Below are 25,547 nucleotides of genomic sequence, written 5' to 3' on the forward strand. Positions count from 1 at the left end.
ACATGCTCCGTACACATACGTTTCCATTCGTTACAGGTACATACTGCTAGGACTAACTCTTGAACCAACATTATTGCACATCCGTTCCCAGATACAATATCTCCCAAACATTTCGACAAAAACATCGTAACTGAAAAATTGTATCACAATGGAAATGCTCTTTTTGTCAACGTAAAACTAATATCCTTACACGATTATTTCTTTCAGACAACGATATATATGTGATTTTTTATTTGATATTATTAAATTAAGATGACAAAAACAAATGTTATACTACATTCAACATCAGAATTAAAGTAATCAATAGAAATAAATCTAAACTTGAGACCATCCTTAGTACAACAACATCAAATAAAAACAGTCGCACAGTATATATTTCAAAATGAAATTAACAAAATACTATTATGATTGGAAAAGGAAGCCTTTTAATATTTTTCATAATCTGAAACCTGAAACTTTATTTTGAGAAACTCAAAGTTTCATAGCTTTTAATCAATTTTATGTCAATTATTACATGGCTTCAACAATACAAATATGATTGAAAATGAGAACCATAACGTTTATATTCAGAATGATAGAAAGCTCATATTACATACATGGCGTCTGTTCACAGACCGCATGATAACGTTTGGACGTTCTCTTCTCTGGTGGTTATGATATAAAACGCATTCTTAAGTCATGAGATATTTGGAGAAAAAAAAAAGAGTTTCGATCTCCTGACTTCCCATTTACAGCTTTCTTTCTCGGCATGCATAAACTTACAAAAAACATTTATTAAAAAAAAACTTATTTAATGTAAGCTATGCGTATGTCGCCCTCGTAGAGGCAATTCAAAACGACCACATTTTTTGGGGCTCTATGCGCGACTTATTCTTCGTTATATTAAGGAGGTTATATTAGACTCATTGGTTATCTTGACAAAAAAAAACTGTATGTAAAGTAAGAACGTCTTCAAACATCATCTTTAAAGCCGTTGGTTTTCTCGTTTGAATAAATTCTTATTCCGTCATGCCAGACTCGTTTTTTAGCCTACTTTATGGTGTTGGTTTTGCTCATTGTAGAAGGTCGTACGGTGACCTATAGTTGCTTACATCAACGTCCTTTGATCTCTGGTGGATAGTTGTCTCTTGTCTCATTGGCGAGAATACCACATCTCCTTTAAGATTTTTATATTGTTCATTTCATAAACAGTAATATTTGATGAGATTGCAATACGTTTTATATAGGACCATTTTGGTCATATAGCTCTTCACGTATAAATATCATTGGTCTTTATATTTTTATTTTTTTATTTTTTGCTTTGAGCGTTCCTGATGAAGGTAAATCCAGAATAGCGCATCGAACGCATAACATTTATAAAGTGCAAAAATATTACACAACATAATGTATCTCAGACACAGTGCTGTTGAAGGATTTGACGTTTTATCATGGTTTATATCATTTTCATTCATTTGCTAATATGGGATACATGATTACTTATATATATATGTTTTATCAAGTTATGCCTGATTTAATACATCAGTTTCACATTTTCAAAAATAACCTAACATTATTGAGGAAATTTGATAGAATACACAAATTCGTATCGTTACAATGAAAACCGATAAACAAAAACGGTGTTGGAAAAAGTGATTGATTAAATTGAATGGAATGACTGTTGACATAAAGCAGGCGTTGTACCAATGACAATCATTTGCTTTAATTTCAATCAAACGGCAACCGTACTAAACCTTATTATTCTAAACTCCCAGTGCGCAATACTTTTTGTCTTTAATCAAGTTTCTGATGTCAACGGGTCGATTGCAATACTTCAAGTGATTATATAAAAAATGAACTTAAAAGAAAAAAATCTTCCACTTTTCATGACAGTATATGTAACCAATGAAATCTAAGCGTGCATATAACAATAGAAATATTAAGATATAAAACTATTTTTTTTATAAATTTCAACCCGACAACATTTGGTCCATACCATTGTGCATAGATAATGTACAATACAAACCAGTTATTATAGAAAAATTTAATCTATAATATCGGTGTGGTAGTTTCATAATACTCCCCTGTTTATAAACGCTCCAGCTTTGAACACATCATATAAGTTTCATACAACTCCCTTGATTTAAAAGATACATAAATAAATAATTGAAGGATCAAATAAACGCATATGATAAAAAAAGGAGAGTTTACCACATGGAAATTTGCTATAGCACTTTCCGCCTGGTCGTTATAGCCTATACTGGAACATAATGTAAACATGTTATAATTAGGTCTTACAAAATTTTAACAAAAGATCGTCATATCCATATATACTTCATGATAACAAAACACGTGAAAATCATATGAAACACTTATAAAGGCATATTTTGTTCAAGTACATCCACAAGAAGAAAAGATATGAAATTGAAACATCTTGTTCTTATGAGGAAGTAACACTCAAGGGTGAGACTTACAATTTTTAGTTATATGCATGTATGAAATTCATTCGTACTTTTTATAATTAATTTTTAAAGAATTTCTTTCGTTACGGATGGATGGAACCATCATCGCAAATCATGGTGTCTAATGAACGTATACACAACATATTTTTCTCTCTATCTAATATCAATAATGAACCAGTTGCCAGATAATATGATGGTCTCGAACCACTGGAAACATTCAAACGATTGACAAACTTCATTCATGCAGATCGGTATTAGATGCATTTATATACAAGTATGGCCTTTTTCAAAAGGTTATATTAAAATTAATTACTAAATTAAGGAACGTTCATTTGTCCTTCATTTATCCAAGTCCGCAAGTCGATGGAAAATAACATTGTAAACATTTTGCTTGGTCATTCTCTTAAACCAATATTATTGCACATTCGTTCCCATTCGTTACAGTTATACTGCTAGGACCTACTCTTAAACCAAAAGTATTGCAAACCTACGGAGCCTTGTTGGTCTCATATACAGATAAAGAGTTGTTGTTTTTAAAGTCAAACACTGGAGATGTAGATTCTAACGCTGTAGATTTAAAGTCAAGCGCTGGAGATGCGTGTTAAAACCAGCGCTTTGGATCTAAAGTCCAGCGCTGAAGATGTAAAGTCCAGCGTTGGAGGTTCAAAGTCAAATGCTGGAGTTGTAAAGTTCAGCGCTGTATATTTAATGTCCACCGGTGAAGATACAAACTCCAGTACTAAAATGTAAAGTCTAGCGCTGTAGAAATATTAGAAATGTAGCGCTATACACCCCCAGATCTGCATTTGACATCTTCAGCGATTAACTTTTAATTTACAGCGCTTGACTTTACATCTACAGCGCTGGATTTCAGATCTTTAGCGCTGGAAGTTACATCTACAGCGCTAGATTTTACATTTCCAGTGCTTGACGTTAAAACCCTTAACTCGATATCTATATGAGACCAATAGGGCTCCGTACAAACCGTCCCCATTCGTTACAGTTATACTGCGAGGACTTCCTCTTATTAAACTAACATTATTGCACATCCGTTCCCAGATACAATATCTCCCAAACATTTCGACAAAAACATCGTATCTGAAAAATTGTATCACCTTGGAAATTTTGATATATCCAAATGTAAAACTCCTAATATCCTTAGTATATACCCAATCATTCCCTTCAGATAACGATATATATGTGATTTTCTATTGGATATTATTAAATTAAGATTACAAAAACAAATGTTATACTACATTCAACATCAGAATTAAGGTAATCAATAGAAATTAATCTAAACTTGAAACCATTCGTAATAAAACAACATCAAATAAAAACAGTCTCACAGTATATATTTCAAAATGAAATTAACGAAAAACTATTTAATCAGAAAAAGAAGCCTTTTAATATTTTTCATAACCTGAAAAACGAAACTTTATTTTGAGAAACTCTGGAAACAAACAAGTTTTATAGCTTTTAATCAATTTTATGTCAATTATTACATGGCTTCAACAATACAAATATGATTTAAAGTGAGAACCATAACGTCTACATTCAGAATGATAGCAATGTCATATTACATACATGGCTATCTGAATAAATAATGAACAAATTTAGTGGCTATAACTTCCACTTCTGGCTTCAAAACACTTAACGTATTTCCTGCAGCCGTTTGGGGCTTACCAATATTGTTTAAGTTGGCGTCGGTTCACAGTTGAAGACCGCATGATAACCTTTGGACGTTCTTTTCTTTGGTGGTTCTGATATAAAGCTCCTCTTTTAGTCGTTAGATATTTTGAAAAAAGAGTGTCGCTCTTACTAAGTATGACTTTCTATTTACATTTTTGCAATCTGAAAGTTGCAAACAGTGTAGTTTCTAATTTTCCCATTCTTCCATTTTGTTTGATAAAATCATTCCAGGATGTCCTAAACGTCAACTAGAAGAAAAACTGCTAGTTCTTTTCCATTCGTCAGTAGTTGAATTTGGCAATTTTGTGTTGATAGCATATACTTTTGTTCACAGCTTTGTTTTTTTTTTTACTTTGGGTGATTTATAGAGCTAACATAATATATAGAGACATGTCTATCATTGTTGTTGTTGGTCTTTTGATGTCCTTTGCTTTTTGTGTCTTTTGGTTGCTGTATCGCTTGTTGACGTGTACCCCAGTTATCATTTTATTCGTTTTCATTCCACCACATTTTTATGTTTTCTACTTCAAAATCTTATAGTTGTAATTTGATTGACATCATAAATATATATATTCTGAATCGAACATGTCTTTTGATTTGTCACACACGTGTTTAAAGTCGTCTAAACTCTCGAGAACGGCTTATTCCGCCAAAAAAAACTAAATATTTAAAACATCGCTGGATTTCGAGAAGAGTTCAAGCGCATGTAAACAAAATTTTCATAATATATATATATGTTAGAACTTTATTACTGGAAATTTGAATTATTGAAATATATATTTCAAAATACAGTTTGTCATTTTTTGCGTTAACCCCTCAGGGTTTTGGAAGCTTCTTAGCCTGGCAACCTGACCCAATCTAATACTTCGTCGATCATTGAGCCAGGATCCCAGGCTAGAAGCTTCTATGAGCCATTCGGATATTTCCGGAAAACAGATTCGAAATGTTCGATAATTTATACAGGTAGTTATCTACATTATACTGTTTTAATAAAGATATATAATTAAGTCTCTGCTTATATTTTGTATAGCAATATATTCATATAGTGGAACGTTAGAGAGTAAGAAGAGATTGATTTGATAAATAAAATGTCCATCAGTAAATACTTGACGTTTGTGTTTATTGATATTAAAATTCAGAATTTTCGGAAAAGATTCATTAACAGGAATGTATGTAAATAATTAAATTTTGAATTCTTTTTTTTGTTTTTGTTTTTAATAGTTCAACCTTAAAACATCTAAATCTTTGCAATATGGTACGATTTTTAAAACTGTATTCATTGTGTTGACCAGCTATTCTACGCGTCTTGGTTCATTTACATAATTATCACCCTGTTCACACGACACACTATTGGTTTGCGTTCACACACATTCCGGATTAAATGGCAATGAATCTGAAATCAAAAAACTTAATTGTGGTAGGTAGTTTGACATCCGAATTCAACTATGAGCCAAGATTGATATATATGATGATGCAAATGCGTATTCTTATCTAGAGTATGATTTCCATGCATTTACTATTTCTTGCGCGCAATGTGGATTTTCGTTTTTCTTATCTAAATTCAGGACACGGCGACAAGGGCTAGACATATGTGACTTTCAAGCATGGTCATCATTACTTACGGTATTCTGACCTCTAGCTGTTTCTCTTTTCTTTTTCTTTTTTGAGTGACTGTCCTATTATAAACTTTGACATTTTCGAATTGCTAAGGATATCCTACCCCAGTAATAGATTACCTTAGATGTATTCGGCAAAACCTTTGTTTCTAAATTTTGGGTCCTCAATTCCTTTCAACTTCGTACTTTGTTTATCCTCTTTAACTTTTTTTTATTCGAGCGTCACTGATGAGTCTTTTGTAGACCGAACTCGCGTCTGGCGTACAACATTTTTATCCTGGTATCTTTTTATATCTACACATCTTTTTAAAATAAATTGGTTCTTTTGAGAGTATGTTCAGGTATATTCATAAAACTTCTGAAAATAAGATATTCTTCAAAACCGAGTTTTCCTGTAGAATATTAGGATTGATTTAAATAACTTCAAGAAATCCTTAAAATATACGAAACCTTCTTACAAGTTGCATGCCACATGGTTTCACTTCACATGGAAATTGGAATTTAAATTTATCTATACAACATCAACCATGAGTACAAACAGCTTCAAGAACGAGTATAAGAATAATTGAAGGCATCCAGGAAACAAAATACGAAGATATGATAGATAAAATAAATGCATCCAGATTATAAAGCAAACTTAAATTTATATTGCGATTGGTTTGTGCAATTTGCATTAGACATACGCTTTGCAGAAACTGAAATTTGCAATATGATTATGAAAAAATGATTTACACTCCCAAGTATTAGATAAAATAGTCAAGCCTTAAAATGTAAATTCAAATAGTAGCATTATATATACACTTTTCTATTCACAACTATCTAACATTGCTTTCAATTGACTTGTGCAAGAATCTACACACAATTACATGTTTTCAATAAAGGTGTTTTAACATCACCACTATCTTATTCTATTCACAGTCAATTATTTCAAATCAAAAGCAAACAAAAATTCAGCAACAATTTTTTGGTGACCAGTCAGCGGTTTCGGGTTCACGTGTTGCTTTTCTTTTTTTATAGCAATTTTACATGTTTCAACATACAACAAATCTAATTGAATTGATTCAAACTTTATTCTATATAGTAATTTATATTCGGATATGTTCCAGTCCGATTGATCGGTATGATATCTCGTTAACAAGTACTAGGTGTTCAGTGCGTTCTTTTATGGGTTCTATTACTTTGTCTATTCGAGATGGTTTTGAATATTTAACCTTAGATCGACGTGGCTTTCATTTTTATGTAACTCATATAACTCTTCACTTGTTTCGGTACTCAAATATCCTTGGCTTTCAAATATTTGGCTTTGAGCGTTCCTGATGCAGGAGAATCCAGAAACGTGCTTCGGAGCCACGAATCTACAAAGAGTTATTCTCATTTTCTTAAGACATTTCTTATGGATTGTTGTAAAATTTGCCACGAAGCGTTCATCGAAATATTATCATTCTACAGTGAAAATAACACGATGTAAATTGGTGCGTCCGAAGCTTGACTAAACTTCTTCAGTAGTGCTAAAATCCTAAATACTGAAAGCCATGTATGTATACAAACTTGAGTGCCAGAGGAGCTATATGACTAAAAGGGACATAAAAAGAAAAGCCAAATACATGCACCTAAGGTCAGCTTTGCCCGAGTTAGTTCAAACCTTCGTTTCGTAAATAATTTCTAAATTCATCAACGGAGAATTTAGGTATTGGTATATTTTCCCCCTTTCTAGCATTGTCAGACAACAGGAGTAAATCACTATTATTCCGACATACAAACTTCATTTATTTTGATTTCTTTCACCTTCCATCGATTTGTGGGTCTAGACTTAGTGGTTCAGGACAATTTGCTTTTATATAAAGATGATTTTAGTCTGTTTATGGGTTTCCATTATTGTTGTAAACAGTTTTTCTTCTGCGACAATTATTTGTCTAAAGGCCTATAAACAAAGATATGTATTGATCTAAACAAAGAGGTGCGTTATATAAGTAAATAATAGACTTCGAACAATTTTGTCGTTGTTTATTTCTAGAATGTTTAAGTTGATTTACAATTTATGTGATGAAATCGAGGTGTGAATTTTCTGGTCAGTATTATTAGCTTTAATCAACACTTGTCTCCTTTGGGAATCATACCATATCCAAAGGAGACATATTTAATTTCATATTGTTCGTTTATTCTTAGGAGGTAGACTTCCTACAAAAGCTTCTCAAGAAAAATGAAAAGCTGGCATTAACCTTTAACTTCACATTCAGCTATATAGATGATGTCATTTCACTGAATAATTTAAAGTTTCGTGACTAGAATGCATCAATCCCAGTAAATTTGAAATAAAGGATGATTAAGTATGTTTCATATCTTAACTTAGATTTAAAAAAATTTTAACAACAATTTATAAATTCTATGCGTCTGAAGCTCTTTTCTTAATTTACCTTCATCAGGAACGCTTAAAGATGAATATTTGAGAAACGAAGGATGTATAAGAATCGAGACCCTTGAAGAGCTATATGATCAAAAAGGACGAAAACATATTAGCTAAATCCATCTAAGGTCAACTTTGCCCGAGGGAGTTGAAACCATTTCCTAGTTGATACGATATTCTAGGGTTTGTGTTTCCTATCATGATGTCCTTGATAGAGGGTTACTGCGTACAGGGAAGCTACTGCATCAAGGGTTCCAAATTGTAAAGTTTACATAAAGTCATGATGGTTCGTTGTTGTGAAATAACTGTGTCACAGATGACCACGAATATGTTCCCCTTGTCGTCACCACAATCCCGTCCTATACTAGTATTCTTCGATTGTGACATTACCGAAGGCGACTTATTGCCGTATTTTGACTTTCAATGAGTAATAAGACCGGAAGTCTTTGCAACCTTGATCATTTGTCAGTATTGATAAAGACATACTAAATAATCTCAGGTCCTGTTATTAAAGCTTCAATAACATTCTTTTAAGAATTGAAAAAAACATTTCAATATGCTATTCGCCAAACTCATGGAATGTGATTCGGACTGAAACAGATTGAATTATGTTTGGCTTGTTCTAACAATATATACATGTTGCTAACTTCTACGTCACTTGGTCTCTGATGCAAGAGTTGTCTCATGGACAATCATACAATATCTGTTTATTTCTATAATTATAATGTGTATGCATTGTTTCTGGAACAAGAGATTTTTGTGTGTTTTATGTAAGTTCTGAATTATCATTATACATAATCCCCCAAATATGGCAAAGGTTACTGTATTATTAGTCATTCACGATCAATACTCAGAACAGAGACAGAACACTTATCTGTTTGACTTCCTCGTGCTATCCAAGACCAATTTGACATATTGTCTTTGTTTTAAATTACTTCTATCATTTTGAGAGGTATAATTTGATTTCATTAAGTTGTAATTAAATTAAAATGCCAATGCAGTACACTAACAATTGTGATAACTGATCTCGAAGATCAATAGTAAAACAACAGCCTTTAAGACTGACATGATGCATGGGTCTCTATAGGACCCGATACAATCTAAATAAGATCTTCGTGCAATCCATTAGTGTTTAAATTGTATTCTATCACATTTCATTGCTGCAGTAACTTTCTCTTCAAAATATACGCCTCCAAAGGGAGACATGAATTACAGAACAAAAATATTGAAAAAAGACATAAGGACATGTTTACTGCTTGTTTAAGATCTATTGGTTTGGTTTCAAGCAAAGAGGTTAACCCATTTCTAAATTAAAGATGGAAATCAGTACTTATCAAGACCATTGCAACGGCTAATTCCATTACAACATTTTTAATGATATTCGCCTCGGATTACCACAAAACATCTGGGTCTTGTTGTGAAATACATAGGAGTTTCCCATCGTTTGGAAATTTGCTGTGTACCTAAACTTGTAACGTTAATTGGGTTTATGCACTGTCCAACCCGAGTTTCGGGATTATATTTTTTGTAATTATTCACCTGTCGTACCAGTTAAGGCTTCAAAAAAGAGAGACGAAAGATACCAAAGGGACATTCAAACTCACAAGTAAAAAACACTGACAACGCCTAACTAAAAAAAAGACAAACAGACAAAACAGTACACAAACACAGCATAGAAAACTATAATGAGTAAAACCCAATTAACGTTACAAGTTTAGGTACACAGCAAATTTCCAAACGATGGGAAACTCCTATGTATTTCACAACAAGACCATTGACTGAGCAATACGAAACACCACCAAAAACTGGGGTGATCCCAGGTGGTGCTCCGGAAGGGTAAGCAGATATTGCTCCACATGTGGCACCCGTCGTGTTGCTCATGTAAGTACAAACCCGGTGATAAGTCTAATTCGGTAGGTCACATTCGGGGAAAAGGGACCGTATTGTAGTTACGACAATAGGAACATATCCGTCGTCATCTGTGAAAATGAAAATAAATTGATTTTTGCCTAGATACTTTTCCATGATATTTTCAGATGTGTACATCATAAATGAGATGAATACAACCTACACGTATCATATTTGCAGTCGATTTAGACTATACCAAGCGTACAAACGAGTCCGTTTACTCGGAGCATACTGTGAGCTCGTTCAAATGTTGCACACACATCATTGAATCAGATGCATTATAACTAAATCAACCAAACAAAGTGAGCAAAGGAATGCCATATTTTTAATCGCAAAAAAGGTTAATTGGGGGCATACATAAAATGTTTAAACTAAAATATAATTTCAAAATTGAGTAGATTTTAGAAGAAATAAGTGTATATATATAGGGAAAGACACGTGTTGTCACCATGTGAGTGTCGGTTGTATGTAAAACAGCGGTAAATGTAATTACATGAACACATTCTTTTTTATGACCAAGGTCTTAGTCAAGGCGTATTTTAGAAGAAATATGTACTCTTAAAAGAGAAGAGATAGTAGACTATACATTAGAAATTTCTAGCGTTGTTCGGATAGTGCTGGAATAATGACTGCGATGAAGATGAAAGAAAGGGATAAGTTTGGATAAAATAATGAATTAACTTGATCAGACCTCGACAGGGTTTTTCATATGGAGGACAATTGAGTCACGTTTTATATGTCACTTAATGTGCACAACTGAAATTATCCTGGAATAGTTTCTAGGCAAAAATCAAGTATTCCATTGTTAATCCATTTCTCCAACCAATTAACTTAACATAAAGCATTGCCCTGAATTCAAACAAAATAATAAAAATCCATGTAAGCTTTGATTTATTCTTCGCTTTAAGTGTATTTAACATTGTTATCTTACAGGAATCTTATTACTGTAATTTTCAGAATAAGATGTTATGGTGGATTATCTGATTTTCAAATGGGAATACTTTTATGGGGGAATTGCATGAATTAAAGCAGTTTGCCTTTGTATTATGTCAATTAGGGGAATAAGAAACAACAACAATGCAAGAGTTTTTAAAATTGTTTCTCTTCAGAACGAATCCAAAATTATTCCATTGATGCTGTAACTACCAAGAAGTCAAAATTAATTAAACTATAAAATGTCAGATGATCCTTGTCTGCTGTTATAGGATAGGAAATCCATTCCTCAGTGAATAAAGTTCTGCTGAAATTACAGTCATTTTATTGACAGTCCGTACTTAGTTCGATTTGAAATATTAAAATTGGCCGAAGATGACATCAGGAACTTCTTACCGTATTGATTGGCGGCAATGATTTTACCGAAAACAGATCTTACTTCAATCAAAGCATAGAATACAGGGAATCCCACGGGGGTTATAGAAAATACCAATGGCAAGCTAGATGGAAGATTCCTTCATTGATTGTTTGAATAACGTCTTACACAGATGCAAGTTCTGAATTAATGTTGAACATATTTTATTACGTGCTGTGCACTAATTTAGGGAAGTCTTTAGCATATTTACACATGTTTACAAATTATTTTAGCACATTCAATTGCTTTTACCTTTAAACATTATCGACCATGGCAGATGCACATTACTGTGGTATCGCTTAAAAGTTATAACAAGCAATTTTAAATGCTGTGCAAGACGGGTATTAACCTCTATTTCATATCAATGGTTGAAAATAATGTTTTTGTCAAAACATCTTTTGTTACATTACAAAAAGCAGATTCGGTATATGATTTGATACGATAATGGGTATCTTGAAAAATTGAACAAAGAGACTCATTCAAAATGCAACATAATGTTGGCAAATATATTTCTTGGTTGGTAAATATTCCGTTAAGCGTTATAAACCAAGGCAATGAGCACGTGCATGCCATGGACTGTATTGGGAAAATTTGGTAGAAAAAGAGTTCTTGCTCCATTACTGGCACCCGTCGTGTCATTTATGGTATGAATTATATGTCACCTGGATATAATCGTCATAGTCATCCCTCCTACACTTTTGTTAATCGCACTGGACATCATTGTCCGTAGTTCTTGTTTCATGTGCTCGGTAAGACATCTGACAATCAATTATCTTGTTGACGAACTCACATAAAGAGTACAATGTTGTGTAAATTATCATTGATATGGTCATAGTTATTAATCAACTATTTACAAAACTTTCGAAATACTAAGGATGTTCTACCCCATGAATAGATTACAGTAGCTTTATAAAACATTGTTAACAGCAGAAGTGTAATTTGTTGTTGAATGAAAAAAAAAAACATTATCTTTAATCGGCAAAACCTTTTGGAATTTTCGGTTCTCAGTGCTCTTCAACTTAGTACTTTGGCCTTTTTAACTTGTCTGATTCGAGCGTCACTGATGAGTCTTTTGTAAACGAAACGCGCGTCTGGCGTTAATCCTAGTTTCTATGAAGACTTTATTTATATATGATATTAAATATTATTTCGCTATATTTTTAAAAGCATTGTTTTCTCTTCATCCGTCTTGTGTCAAAAACTATATAGTGAAACATTTAGAAATCTAGAAATTGTATATGAACAAAACGAAGGCATTGAAACATATTGTACGAATGTAAAACAAATACTATTGGCATTTAATCGCCAGAATAAAACTTGCGATATAGATATTTCTATGATATTTGTTGCTCGCTGTAAATGAAGCTTTTTGAGAACGCCTGTTTAGCTTTACCAAAACGCTTCATCAGCTGATCAGTTATTTAACATAATTGAGAATACATTCTGATTATCAGCACTATATACATTAATTTCTAAAACATTCTACTGTCAGTAAAAAGTATGCTGCAGATAATTTACATGAGTAGGACATATTTGTACGTGTATTTTGGAAAGAAATGATATTATTTTGACTAACTTGCAATGTATCTTGTCTTGAACAAATGAAATATTATTATCTTGAAGCGAATAGCAACTTTAAACTACCAGTAAAAAAAATATAGTAAAGATTAAAATTGGTATTGAAAATTGTTTTTTATTGTGAAATTGCATGACATAAATTTCAACAATATGTGCATATAAAAAACGATAAGAATCTATAACATTTATTTCACTCGCATTTTATGACAATTTAAAAAGAATAAATCTACTTAAACAAACGCTATGATTAATATCTAAGAATGCAAGCCAAAACACAACTACATCAAATAAATTCTTCCTGACTGTAAAAACGTGGATAAAATCAGGAGTGATAGTAGTTGCGAGAGTTATTTTCAAATATATTGCTGACAATAGAAAAATACCCCTTTTAATATATTCATATCAGTATATATGTTTACAAACCGAATATGGCCTGTATAGTAAAGGTTTATTTATTCATTCATTTATTTCATTTTTTATATTTTTTTAAGAACTTTTTTGACGTATATATTCGGTGATATATCTCATTTTACCGAAGGTATAAGTTTTGCATATAAAACCTGCAATCAATACTTTCCTTCGGAATAATGAATTTCGCGATATTTGAAATCATGATATAAAAACGATAATAATAGCCTTCACCCAGCTTTGATATTCATTTTGTAAACACGACCCTGTAATAATATAGCCTTTTATGTTTCTGTATTTCATTTCATGAAGAAAAATAATAAAAGCATGTGCTTATAATGAGAAATTAAAAAGAAAATTACAAATTATATAGTGTATAAATGTTCCAACATTGTGTTGTTCATTGATTGCTTTCTGTAAAATGTGTTCCAAAAAAAAAGCTGAAAAGTGCACAAGAATATTTTATATTCCGGAATTTCATGCAGTAAGATATGTGAATCAATCTTGTTCAATCAGATCCGAGTAGAACATGATTTTGGTTGTACTGATTCTGTTCTCTAATTTGTTTAATGACTGACACACGAGGGCCAGAATTTCTGTTAACCTTTCGCTAAATACAGTTGAATGAAGGAGCTTAATTGTGAACTATTGGCTAGAGTTATCCATCACTGTCGGACTAACGAGTCTAGTTTATTTAAATACACAACATCACGATGGAGAAAATTAATTTTACCAGCAACAAGGATGAACAGCCATATTCAGTTAAACTGGCGTCTTATTAAATTGATCTTGTATTAAATTAAGCTAGTTCTTGTTAAAAATTCAGGTATGCAAACAAATATGAATCGATTTCTGCCTAAGAAAGCAACCTTGATTAACTTTCTTGTTATATGAAGCATAGTTAATCAACCAGTCTTGATTAGAATAGAATAATCAAACTTCCTCTGACGCGGGAAAATTGCAGTAAGTCAATTTCTCGTTTGTCATATCTTGTAAGGATATCCGCTGGTGATATTATCCGCTACATCAAACCAATATTGATAACATTTGCGAAACTAAAAATAGCCACCCCCCTCCCCCCTCACAAAAAAAAGGAAAAAAAAGAATAAAAGATAAAGTAAATAAATTTAAATAAATTTAAGAAAAATGATTAATCTGATAAGTATTCAAGGGTTTTGTAACTATATGATGAAAATTTATCTGCTTGCTCGCCTGAAGGATAATTTCGCTCCGTAAAATTTATGTAATCATTTAAATGCGAAGGTATCACATTTTCTTTGTTTTAGTCAGTATTTTTGCATCAGCACAATACAAGATACCTCAGACGTAGGACTATTCGGTAAATAGACAGTAGGACTAAAAACAGAATGTAACACTACCATAAACAGAACTTTCCTTTTCTCTCCGTCAGTAAAAAGCATGCAGTTGGTTGAAAACAGTATGATATACAAGCTTTTGGGGAATAGAAATAGATGTTGTGTATACGTCAAAGATCCCCTAAAAAACAACAAAACAACAAAAAAACAACAAAATGAAAAACAAACACAAACAAAAACAAACAAAAGCAAACAATAGCAACAACAAACAAACAAACATAAACAAAAAACAAAAACCACATAAGATATCACCATATGGTCTTCAACTAAACACCCGATTATAATTTAAAACCTTCAGGTATACTCTAGCATTTGAACTAAGTTACAAACCTTCATTTTGTAAGTCTTATAGCATTAGCATTTAACATTAGTATGAACTGTTGATAACCTTTAAGAGAAATTAGCAAGTTACCTCTGGACGTTGTAGAAACCAACAACTAATCCTAAATCAGTTTTGTATCCAGTAGTGTGGTTCCATTTCGAGATAAAACCTCTCCAGTAAACATTCAATAGACAGAAGATCTGTATGACATTCATTTTAAAATCAAACACATTAAAATTTACCAAAAACTAAAATGACCGGGTAAGTAATGCATTGTAATTTGAAAGTCTATATAATATATATATATAGGTAACGACACTAGTATTTATTATATGTTTCATGTACCCACATTTCAATTTATTCATTTAAAATAAAGTGCACGTTTCCACTATTATATATACAGACATTCTAGATAGTCTGAAGGGAAAAAAGTAGTATTACATTTTCCTGGCTTTAGGTTGGCAGGTGAAGGAAGTCAACTTAGGAGAGCTGTGATTTGATGTAAGGGTTGATTGGATATAAGGGTATAATATATTTGTTTATTCATTTATTAATAACTACAGTGTGTATATTTACAATTTAAATTTCAAAACACATTAAAATATTTTCTTGAGAATTATTCGAAAAGGCTTCCAAATTTTGATAAATTTGATGTAAAATGACGGTGGGCATGGATACCATAAACAAGCTCCGTTCGAGGATGGTCATGCTTCTATTTAACTTCAATTTCTAAAATAGAATAATAAAATACAAATATCACACATAACTGTTTTGTCTATGTTTTTTTTTATCATAACTAGTGGTAAATTTTGAAAATGTTAGTATTGTCGCCTATGGAAGAATAAAAACTACCGTTTTCCCTGACGGGTTTAGGTTGAAACTATAAATATAATTGATTACACAAAATGCTCAATCGGAAATGCTGCGGAAAATTTACTTGATATGAAAATGAGTAGTTGTGGTATTATTGGAAAATAAGTAGATGTGTATTGCCAATGAGACAACTATCCGCCAGAGACCAAAACAGGAGGATATAAACAACCATTATGCCCTGTACGGTCTTCAACAATAAGCAAAACCCATACAGTATAGTAAGCTTTAAAAGGTTCCGGCATGACAAATAAGGAATAATTCTAAAGAGAAAACCAAAGCCTGGTTTATGACAAAAAAAACAATAACGAACAAAAAAAAATTCACACAGAGCAACCAACGACAACCTATGAATCAATTTTCCCAATACTATAAGCTGGGTTTGCGTTTTCTGCAAACCAGCCACACTATATATTAAAAACAAAACTAGTTTACATTCAATAGATATGTAATTGATACAGACTTTATTGAAAAAACAAGAGGTTTGTATTGGGATTATTCTTAAAATGTCACGAATAATTTATTAAATGTTCTAGCGAAATGTGAAATTTGATTTTTGATTAAAGAGGTTAGTATTGCATTATTTCTGTAAAGTGTGTTTGTTTTCATGGTTAATGTTTTAAACTGCAATCTGGGTTTCATGGCTTAATCTTCAGGAAATTAATAAAGAAGACAGTTATATAGAGTAATTGAGTTTTAAACCGACAAGCAACAATTCTCTTAAAGTTTAATTAAGTACAGATTAAGAATTACATTTATTCAAATTATATTGGTAGCATAAGTCATTAGGAAAACGTCGAATCACCGGAAGAACACCTTTGGAGTACACGATATTTATCGCAATATGAACTGACATGTGCATAGAAATTTATTGGCAATATTGACTTTCTTTGAATGTGTTCAAGACGGGGGATGATTATGAATAGAGTATGTACCCGCTAACTCGATTTATCGACAGGGTTGCAAACAAACTGAATCAAACCGTGGATACAATATTTCCATGTGTGAATTTTCTTCAATTGCTGTTTTGCGTTTAAAAAAAAATGTTTTCAATAAAAATTTAAGTAACACGTATAGAAACATTGATCGGCTGTATTGGGCATTTTATGACTTAAATGGGTATTTACAGTTCCTATTATATGAAAAACTAAATGTATTTGTATAAGATAAAACAAATGTCAAGAATACATTTTAATCATTTTAACACATCAATTAAGTTTTCTTCAATTTAACCTTTACAATGAAGTTATACAACAATCTTCGAAAATTACGTCTTGTATAATATATTACAGAGTAAAAAATAGGAGCTTCTGTAATGAATTTGTTTTCTTTCAAAATCTAGACAATGATAAATTTCTATAGGCAAAAAATATGTGTCTGCTGTTCAAATCTCAAGACATTATTTGATAAAATTAAAGTGTTATATATCCAGTTAGAATACTGACAAACATATTGAAATTTGGCAAGACCATATTTTTTGATAATGACTTTGTAATTCTGTTATCACATAAAGTAAAGATTTTTGATAACTACTTTTTACTAACAAGTACTTTGTACTTAATAATTGAATATGCTTTGATAGCATGTTTAGCATTCTACTCAATACACGAGTGCCCAGGACTATAAAGACACTTAGATCAAAACAATTCCATCAATTCTCTCTAGGATCATTCTGATTGTGGCTTCATAAATGTAATTATATGTTTACATTTTATTAAGTACCGAATAATTACATGTGAAACAGTTATTCACTTTATTTCTTTTAAGCATTGGAAGATAAAATGTTCAGATTTAGCAAAGTAATGTAGGCAAACTTCTGTCAAGAAATTTAATCATTTTTCAGCATGGTAATGCGTCGTACTTGTAATTAACATAGATAGATGGTCTACAGAATGTAATAACACTAGGGCTATAACCCGTTGACAGCTTTAATACAGTGTTGAGTAAGGATTGGGAGAAAGTCAATACCAACATTAATCGTAATTTGACATTACATACGTCTTGGTTTCAGGTCTTAGACAATATATCAAGTACTTGGAAGTGGACTTATTTGTGAATATTGATATAACAGTGTTAATGATAATGAAAAGCTGTCTTGTTGGACATCTATCTTGATCTGAATCTTATGTTTTCCATGTTTCAGTATGAGTAAGGGCAGGTGCAGCTGATAACCAGCACCAGCCATAAAAGCAGGAACAGATATTACATCGGAATCTTTAATTTTTCCTTGAATTTTACAGAATCGTCAGACGTGAAATATGTAAGTACTAGAATGGCTTTACAGTCGTGAAATCATCATTTATTAAAACAATTGTATATTTTTGGTTTGTAAGTTATAGAACTGTACTAAAAATCGTGTTGCCAAATCCTTTCAGGCAAAGACGATACTAACAACATCGATTTCTTTTAGTTTTTTTCATCCTCTTTCATGTTTAATTATTTGAAGCTAAATGATTTGCGTTGAAGGATGTTTCTGAAAGTGTTGAATGAATTAAGTATTCGTAAGAACCACTCAGTTTTGTCCAAAAATGAAGCATGCATAGACAAAGTTCCTATCATACAAAGTTGCCATGTGGATTTTGATGAGATAGTGATAAACGACAAGAAATAATAATTTTGTTCTATATATATATATGTGTCTGCAGGTTCTCGAAGATATTCAAAAAGGTGTAGTAATTGCATAAAGTTAGATGAGTTATCTCCCTTGATAATTGGTGTTTATAGAGCAAAATTACACACATTTGATATGAATCAATGAAAAATATTCATTGTTCGCTGTTCCTCTTTCCTATTCCCATCAAGTTAGAAATGGTGTTAATAATATAATAATCGTTGTCATTGGACATTAATGATTAATTAATAAAGGACAGCATACATAACACTTACTTGTCTATCCATCACAAACGATACCAAAGGCAACTAACACAAGTATAAGAAAATACAACACAAAAATTTAAACACAAAAGTACAAATGATAAGACATGAAAAACAATTAAAAAGGTACGCAAAACATTAAAGCCTCAAAAGAGACAAAGAAAATGTATATATACAAATCTGTAATTTGTTTCAACATCAATTTGCACAATTCTGTCCACACCAGGCCAACGTCTAAACTCATTGACAATATAGATCTAGTATTTACTTGTCTCTGTTCTTTGCAACTTGACTGTTTTACGTAGACCGTTAACTTAAAGCAAATCCTAAAAATAGTTTAGATTCTACAATAGTCAATTGCCATGCGTAGCCTTATATATAGCTGGTTTGTTTTCGGGGTTTTCATAAGAAGGTTATACATATATAGCTTGTTTTCATTCTAGGTTGTCCATGTGAAGCCTTATATCGGGTTTTTGTTCATGAACATCGTAAAGCCTTGCAGCTTTTTATTGTTGAAAGCTATTCATGTGAAGCCTTATAGCTGGTTTTCTGTCAAGGCTATCCATGTAAAGAGTTATTGTTGAATTTTGTTCTTTGTTATCATGCGAAGCTTTATAGTTGATTTTTGTTCTTAGTTATCCATGTGAGACCTTTTTCTATGTAATCCATGTAAAACCTTATGGTTGGGTTTTGTCATATGTTATGATTGTTATCCATGTTTCGCCTTATAGCTAGATTTAGTTCTAGGTTAGAATGTGAAGTTTTATATCTGGTTTTGTTCTAAGTTGTCCATTTGAAGCAGTATAACTTGCATGTTATCCATGTGAAGCCAAATGCCTGGTTTATCAATCTAGGTTTTTATTCTATGTTATCATGTGACGCCTTATATTCTATACCTGGTTAATCAATCTAGGTTTTATTCTATTTTATCATGTGACGCCTTATATTCTATACCTGGTTTATCAATCTAGGTTTTATTCTATGTTATCATGTGACGCCTTATATTCTATACCTGGTTTATCAATCTAGGTTTTTATTCTATGTTATCATGTGACGCCTTATATTCTATACCTGGTTTATCAATCTAGGTTTTATTCTATGTTATCATGTGACGCCTTATATTCTATACCTGGTTTATCAATCTAGGTTTTATTCTATGTTATCATGTGACGCCTTATATTCTATACCTGGTTTATCAATCTAGGTTTTTATTCTATGTTATCATGTGACGCCTTATATTCTATACCTGGTTTATCAATCTAGGTTTTATTCTATGTTATCATGTGACGCCTTATATTCTATACCTGGTTTATCAATCTAGGTTTTTATTCTATGTTATCATGTGACGCCTTATATTCTATACCTGGTTAATCAATCTAGGTTTTATTCTATTTTATCATGTGACGCCTTATATTCTATACCTGGTTTATCAATCTAGGTTTTATTCTATGTTATCATGTGACGCCTTATATTCTATACCTGGTTTATCAATCTAGGTTTTTATTCTATGTTATCATGTGACGCCTTATATTCTATACCTGGTTTATCAATCTAGGTTTTATTCTATGTTATCCCGTAAAGTCTTATAGCTGGTGTTTGTTCTGTGTAATCAAGGTGAAGGCATATTGTTATTATTTCCTTCTAGGTTATTTGGTGGTTTTCGGTCAAGGCAATCCACGCAAAGTGTTAAAATTCATTGTTCTGTGTTATCCATTTAGCCTAATAGCTGGTTTATTTCAATGTTATCTACTTACTATGTGAAGCCGTATATCTGGTTTTTATTCCATGTTATCAAAGTAAAGCCTTGTAGTTAATTTTTGTCTAGGTTATAAAGTAAAGCCTTATATAGCATGTTCTTTCGATGTTATCCGTGTGACGCCTAATATCTGGTATTCGTTCTATGTTATCCTTGACACCTTATTGCAGAGGTGTTCTATATTATCAATGTGACGCCTTATATCTTAATTTCGTTCAAAGTTATCCATGTCAAGTCTTATACTTGGTTTTGGTTCTTTATTATCAAATGAAGCCTTATAGCAGGAATTCGTTTTATGTCATCCATGTCAAGTCTTATACTTGGTTTTGGTTCTTTATTATCAAATGAAGCCTTATAGCTGGAATTCGTTTTATGTCATCCATGTCAAGTCTTATACTTGGTTTTGGTTCTTTATTATCAAATGAAGCCTTAAAGCAGGAATTCGTTTTATGTCATCCATGACGTCAAGTCTTATAGTTGGTTTTGGTTCTTTATTATCAAATGAAGCCTTATAGCTGGAATTCGTTTTATGTCATCCATGTCAAGTCTTATACTTGGTTTTAGTTCTTTATTATCAAATGAAGCCTTATAGCAGGAATTCGTTTTATGTCATCCATGACGTCAAGTCTTATAGTTGGTTTTGGTTCTTTATTATCAAATGAAGCCTTATAACTGGAATTCGTTCTATGTTAGCCATGTGAATCATTAAACTGTTCCTTTTTTATTATCTTAGTATCCAATGTTAACTAAAAGCTATTATTTAGTTTATATGAATATATACAATCAAAGGCAGTCCATGGGGTTTCAGTGAGTGTACATTTTGCCCAAATCAGATTAGAAACATTATTTCTGCTGACCCCAAGATTTTTCTCGACAGATTTGAAAGTTTTGCCCTTTGACAATGGACTTTTTACTGCATACCCAACACGCAAAATTTAGTATTTTTGCATATAGTAGACTATGTTCAACCTGATATTATGGGGAATATTGTTATTTTACACACTTTTTAACTTTTACGTTTTTACTTCGTATATTCAATAAAATTTGGATTTACACTACCTTTTCAAAATTCAATTTAGGAAAAATCTGTCTCCTATAAAAGTAATTGTTCCGAGCATATTATTGATACTGTAGAGTTTTTGAAATATACAAGCGTGCTTATAATAACGATTTTTCTTTAGTCATCGCTAACTTCGATGATTTATTTACAGAATAGAGTGTTAATATACTACTGTGAAAAACCACAACTTCTTATTAATATGCCAAAAGACAAAATTAACATCTTCTGAGATTTTAATTTTCTTCCTTGATTGGAAATAGTATTCTCTTTATTTTTTGCCATGAATAATTGATGATCATAAACTATATCAATGCTCAGATCCTTTTTTGCTGTCATTTCTATGTATGGTACCAACTGGAATAATATAACTGTCACATAAATTATTAATAAAATTTCTACAGGTGACATTTCTTTCTAATTAGAAAAGAAAGGAAAACCAATTAGAAACCTATTAAGAAATTGAAAACCTTGTTATCTGGTACAACTCTACTCTTATAACAGATGGAAATTGTATACAAGGAAACATTACAGAAATTATTGAAGTTGAAAATTGACATTACACGAAAACAGATGCCAGAATATAATACGCTGGAAAAAAAAAATAATCACAATCAAATTTTCTTGAATTTCAAGTGTTGACAGCAATTTAATTTGGATTCCCTTGCTAGTCGGTGAACAATTCGATTAATTAAGGTGAAACATCATTTATTTAATTTAGAACAAGAAATTTGTCAACTTTATTGCGCAGAGCTGTCACAGTACTACAAATTTAAAGTTTCCTTCCTTGCCCTTTCAATCGTTAAAAATTTCAAATGAAGAAAATAATTTGATATTAAGTAAATACAGCGTAAATAAATCATCTATAAGACCTGTAATGATCAGAGACCAGATGACACGTTCACAAGTTTTTCTTTTATTAATCACCCAATTATATTTCATTATATTGAAATAATGGATTTATAAAGCCAGCCCTTAGCGTCTCAGAGAACTTCATCGATCCCCAGGATGTGTATTGATTCCAGCTAAGCGCGGTAAAACAAAACAATTTTTCTCCGTAAGACGACAAGGTGTAAAGTATGCGGTTCCTCAAGTCATAATAGATCTGTCTTTCACCATCGATTGTTGTTAGCTGTAACTAACTGATTGATTCAAATCTGGACATTTTTATTTCCGATTTATAAAAACTATTTGGATTATCTGAAAATAAAAATCAGCACAGATGACATGTAAGTATTATTAGATTAAAAAAATGTAATAAAAGATTTTAATTATTTTCTAAAAGGCAAAGCAGGCGTCTAGATGTCTTTTGGTAACATTGACGTATACCCAGCATCTCTTTTTAAAGTTATTCTAATTAATAAAAAAAAAAAAAACAGATTTCCGACTTTGGTTTATAATTTTTGGATCAACAAGTTGTCTACTATATTCAGACACTTCCAATTGGATATGTATTTGTAAAATCTAAGTTCGTGTCAAACTCGGATAATAACTTTAATTTAAAAGAAAAAAAAAAATGTATCCAAAATTTTGTGTTGTATTTCGATTTTTCTGTGTTATTTCAACTCTTCAACGATGAGTACATACAATGTAGGTATAGAACTTTCAGAAACATGAGCCATGTTTTCAAAGGTTGACCAATTAAAATAAAACTTTAATATTCGACGCCAAAAAAAGGTTAATATAGGGTGAATAAAAGTAGATATGAGGTAAAAACCAATGAGACATATCTCCACGAACACCTTTTAACCAAAATTATATAGATAAATAATAAAAACAAAAATAGGACCACAAAAACATTAAAAATAGTTTGAAAAAAAAACATTTCACAACAGCTCCTTTTTATTCCAAATAAATGAATTGTTTGTCCACCGAACCTTTAATCTTTCATCCATACCCGGAAAATTTATTATTTGTTATGATGTGTAGTGGGGAGAATACTTCAGTCTTCTTCAATAAATAATAAAAAATACGGAATATAACAGAGGAACTGAGATAAAAAGAAAACAAAAAAATTGTGGATTTTTGTATTGTTCCCTAGGCTAAAAATATGAACAAATAGAACATTTCGATTTTTGGTATGTTCTCCGCAAGAGATCAACAAGAGCTATTTTTTTTATAAACTAATACAATGAAACAATCCTCATTTCTGTTTGATAGTTCAAAATAGATTAATATTTGAAAGAAAAAATAAATACATGTATAAGGAAGCTAGTATGTATTAAAATCTTTAAATGGACTGACAGCTTCTTATTTAGAAAAACAAATGAATATGTAAAAAGTTCCAAATCATCAGTAACGTTCCATTAACAATAAAAACTGTATATCTGCCAAAACCCCCCAAAAACAATTATATGAAGAAAAAATTAATGTGCTCTTGTGTGCACAAATATGGAATAATTTGCCTTCAGAAATAACAGGTTGCTTCGAGGACCACCAGGAAGATTATCTTTGGCTAATGAGGTTATCTTCTTTAAATAAAGATTATTCATTTACTTTTTTTAGAACCTTTTGAAATTAAGTTCCTTACAAAACGTTTGGTAAACAATGATTATAAAAATTCAGGACTTAATGATGTCATTTCCCTTTTGATATAACAATCGGAGAGGAAAGGTAATGGGAGTGTAAAACATGTTTATAATATTGCTATGTCAACAATTTATTATATGCCAACCTCAATTTATTTTTTAAATGGTGTATGTCACAGGAACACAACGATATTCTGTACGTGTACGAAGCTAGACCAGAAAAGTCCCAAGAAAAAATTAACAGCAAAACAGAATGAAAAACTTTGTGTGAGTAAGTCACAAGTTGGAAACCGCATTGAACAAACTATCGATGCACTCTTACGAATGAACTCTAGCACTTCAAACTACCATTTATTTTTACGCAATTTAGTAGATTCCCCAATTTGTCGTTACATTGCGCTAAAGAAAGAAGCTCACATTTTTTTTTATTAACGTGCCCTTTTTATACTTGCATACGCAACGTGCTGTTGAATTCTCTTTCTGATTTTCCACAGAGTTTTGATGTCAATCAATCTTTTTGTTTTTATAGGGTAAAATCTTTTAAATAAAAGAGAAAAAATAGTACTCCTTTCGTATTGGTACAAAAGTAAACTAGTATATTAGTAAAAGGCTCAAAGCATGATATGAAAACTTCAATTAAACGCTTCTCTTGCGATTCATCTAGTTTATTTCATTCACTTTGGGTTTTTCCCTTTTTCTCATTTTACAATATTTTTGGAATTATTTTTCTTACTATATTCAAATTGACAAAGCATGCTCACGTAGTATTAATTCAAAATTTTGTATGTCATTTTTTTTTTGGAGACTAATTAGAATAAGTCATGTTGCTTGTTTCTGGGACCTATATATTTTTTTTAACACTGTATGCTTTTATATTGCACGATTTTATGCATCGAATATAAACATTGTTTAAACCAAGTCACTAAGGCAACTGCATAATATTTCTAACCGACGACCACTGGGCGTTAAGCAACCAACAATCAATCAATCAATCTAACCGAAGCATGCATAATTTTATCTGTTACATGCTTATATAAAGAACGTGTTTTATATTGAAAGTTCTTTTTATAATATTAATATTGTGACGGAGGTAAAAAAAAAAATCCTTTATCTTCATAGCAAGAAGAGTTCTATTCTATTGTTCTCGACTCACCAGTTACCTGACTGATTTACGCTGGATTTAACAAGGTATTTCCAAGATCGACGAGCGTTTATTCTTTTCGTTGAAGATCATTCGGTCAACTTCAGATTTTGTTTGTACTTTGTATTTATCAGTCTGCATATTTTCTTAGGTGAGTTTTTGTTTATTTGTTTAAAACAATTGGCCGAAAACCAGAGCATTAAATAGTTTTATGTATAGAGCATGATGATTTTA

At 31.5% G+C, this 25,547-nt stretch overlaps 1 protein-coding gene across 2 annotated transcripts in view; it reads left to right on the plus strand.

Moving 5' to 3' along the window:
* The first annotated feature begins 2,378 nt into the window (after positions 1-2,378).
* LOC127726565 (uncharacterized) overlaps positions 2,379-25,547 on the plus strand; it is a 62,351-nt gene continuing 39,182 nt past the window's right edge. Inside the window, exons 1-2 of one of the 2 annotated variants that reach the window (XM_052233988.1) lie at positions 2,379-2,439; positions 18,101-18,217. The gene's annotated coding sequence lies outside the window, so the exon portion shown is untranslated. Of the gene's footprint in view, positions 2,440-18,100; positions 18,218-22,631; positions 22,874-25,547 lie in introns of those variants that run through there. The other variant, XM_052233969.1, reaches the window with a different exon arrangement.

The sequence above is a fragment of the Mytilus californianus genome, unplaced genomic scaffold (genome assembly GCF_021869535.1).
Source record: "Mytilus californianus isolate M0D057914Y unplaced genomic scaffold, xbMytCali1.0.p SCAF_1, whole genome shotgun sequence".
NCBI lineage: Eukaryota > Metazoa > Mollusca > Bivalvia > Mytilida > Mytilidae > Mytilus > Mytilus californianus.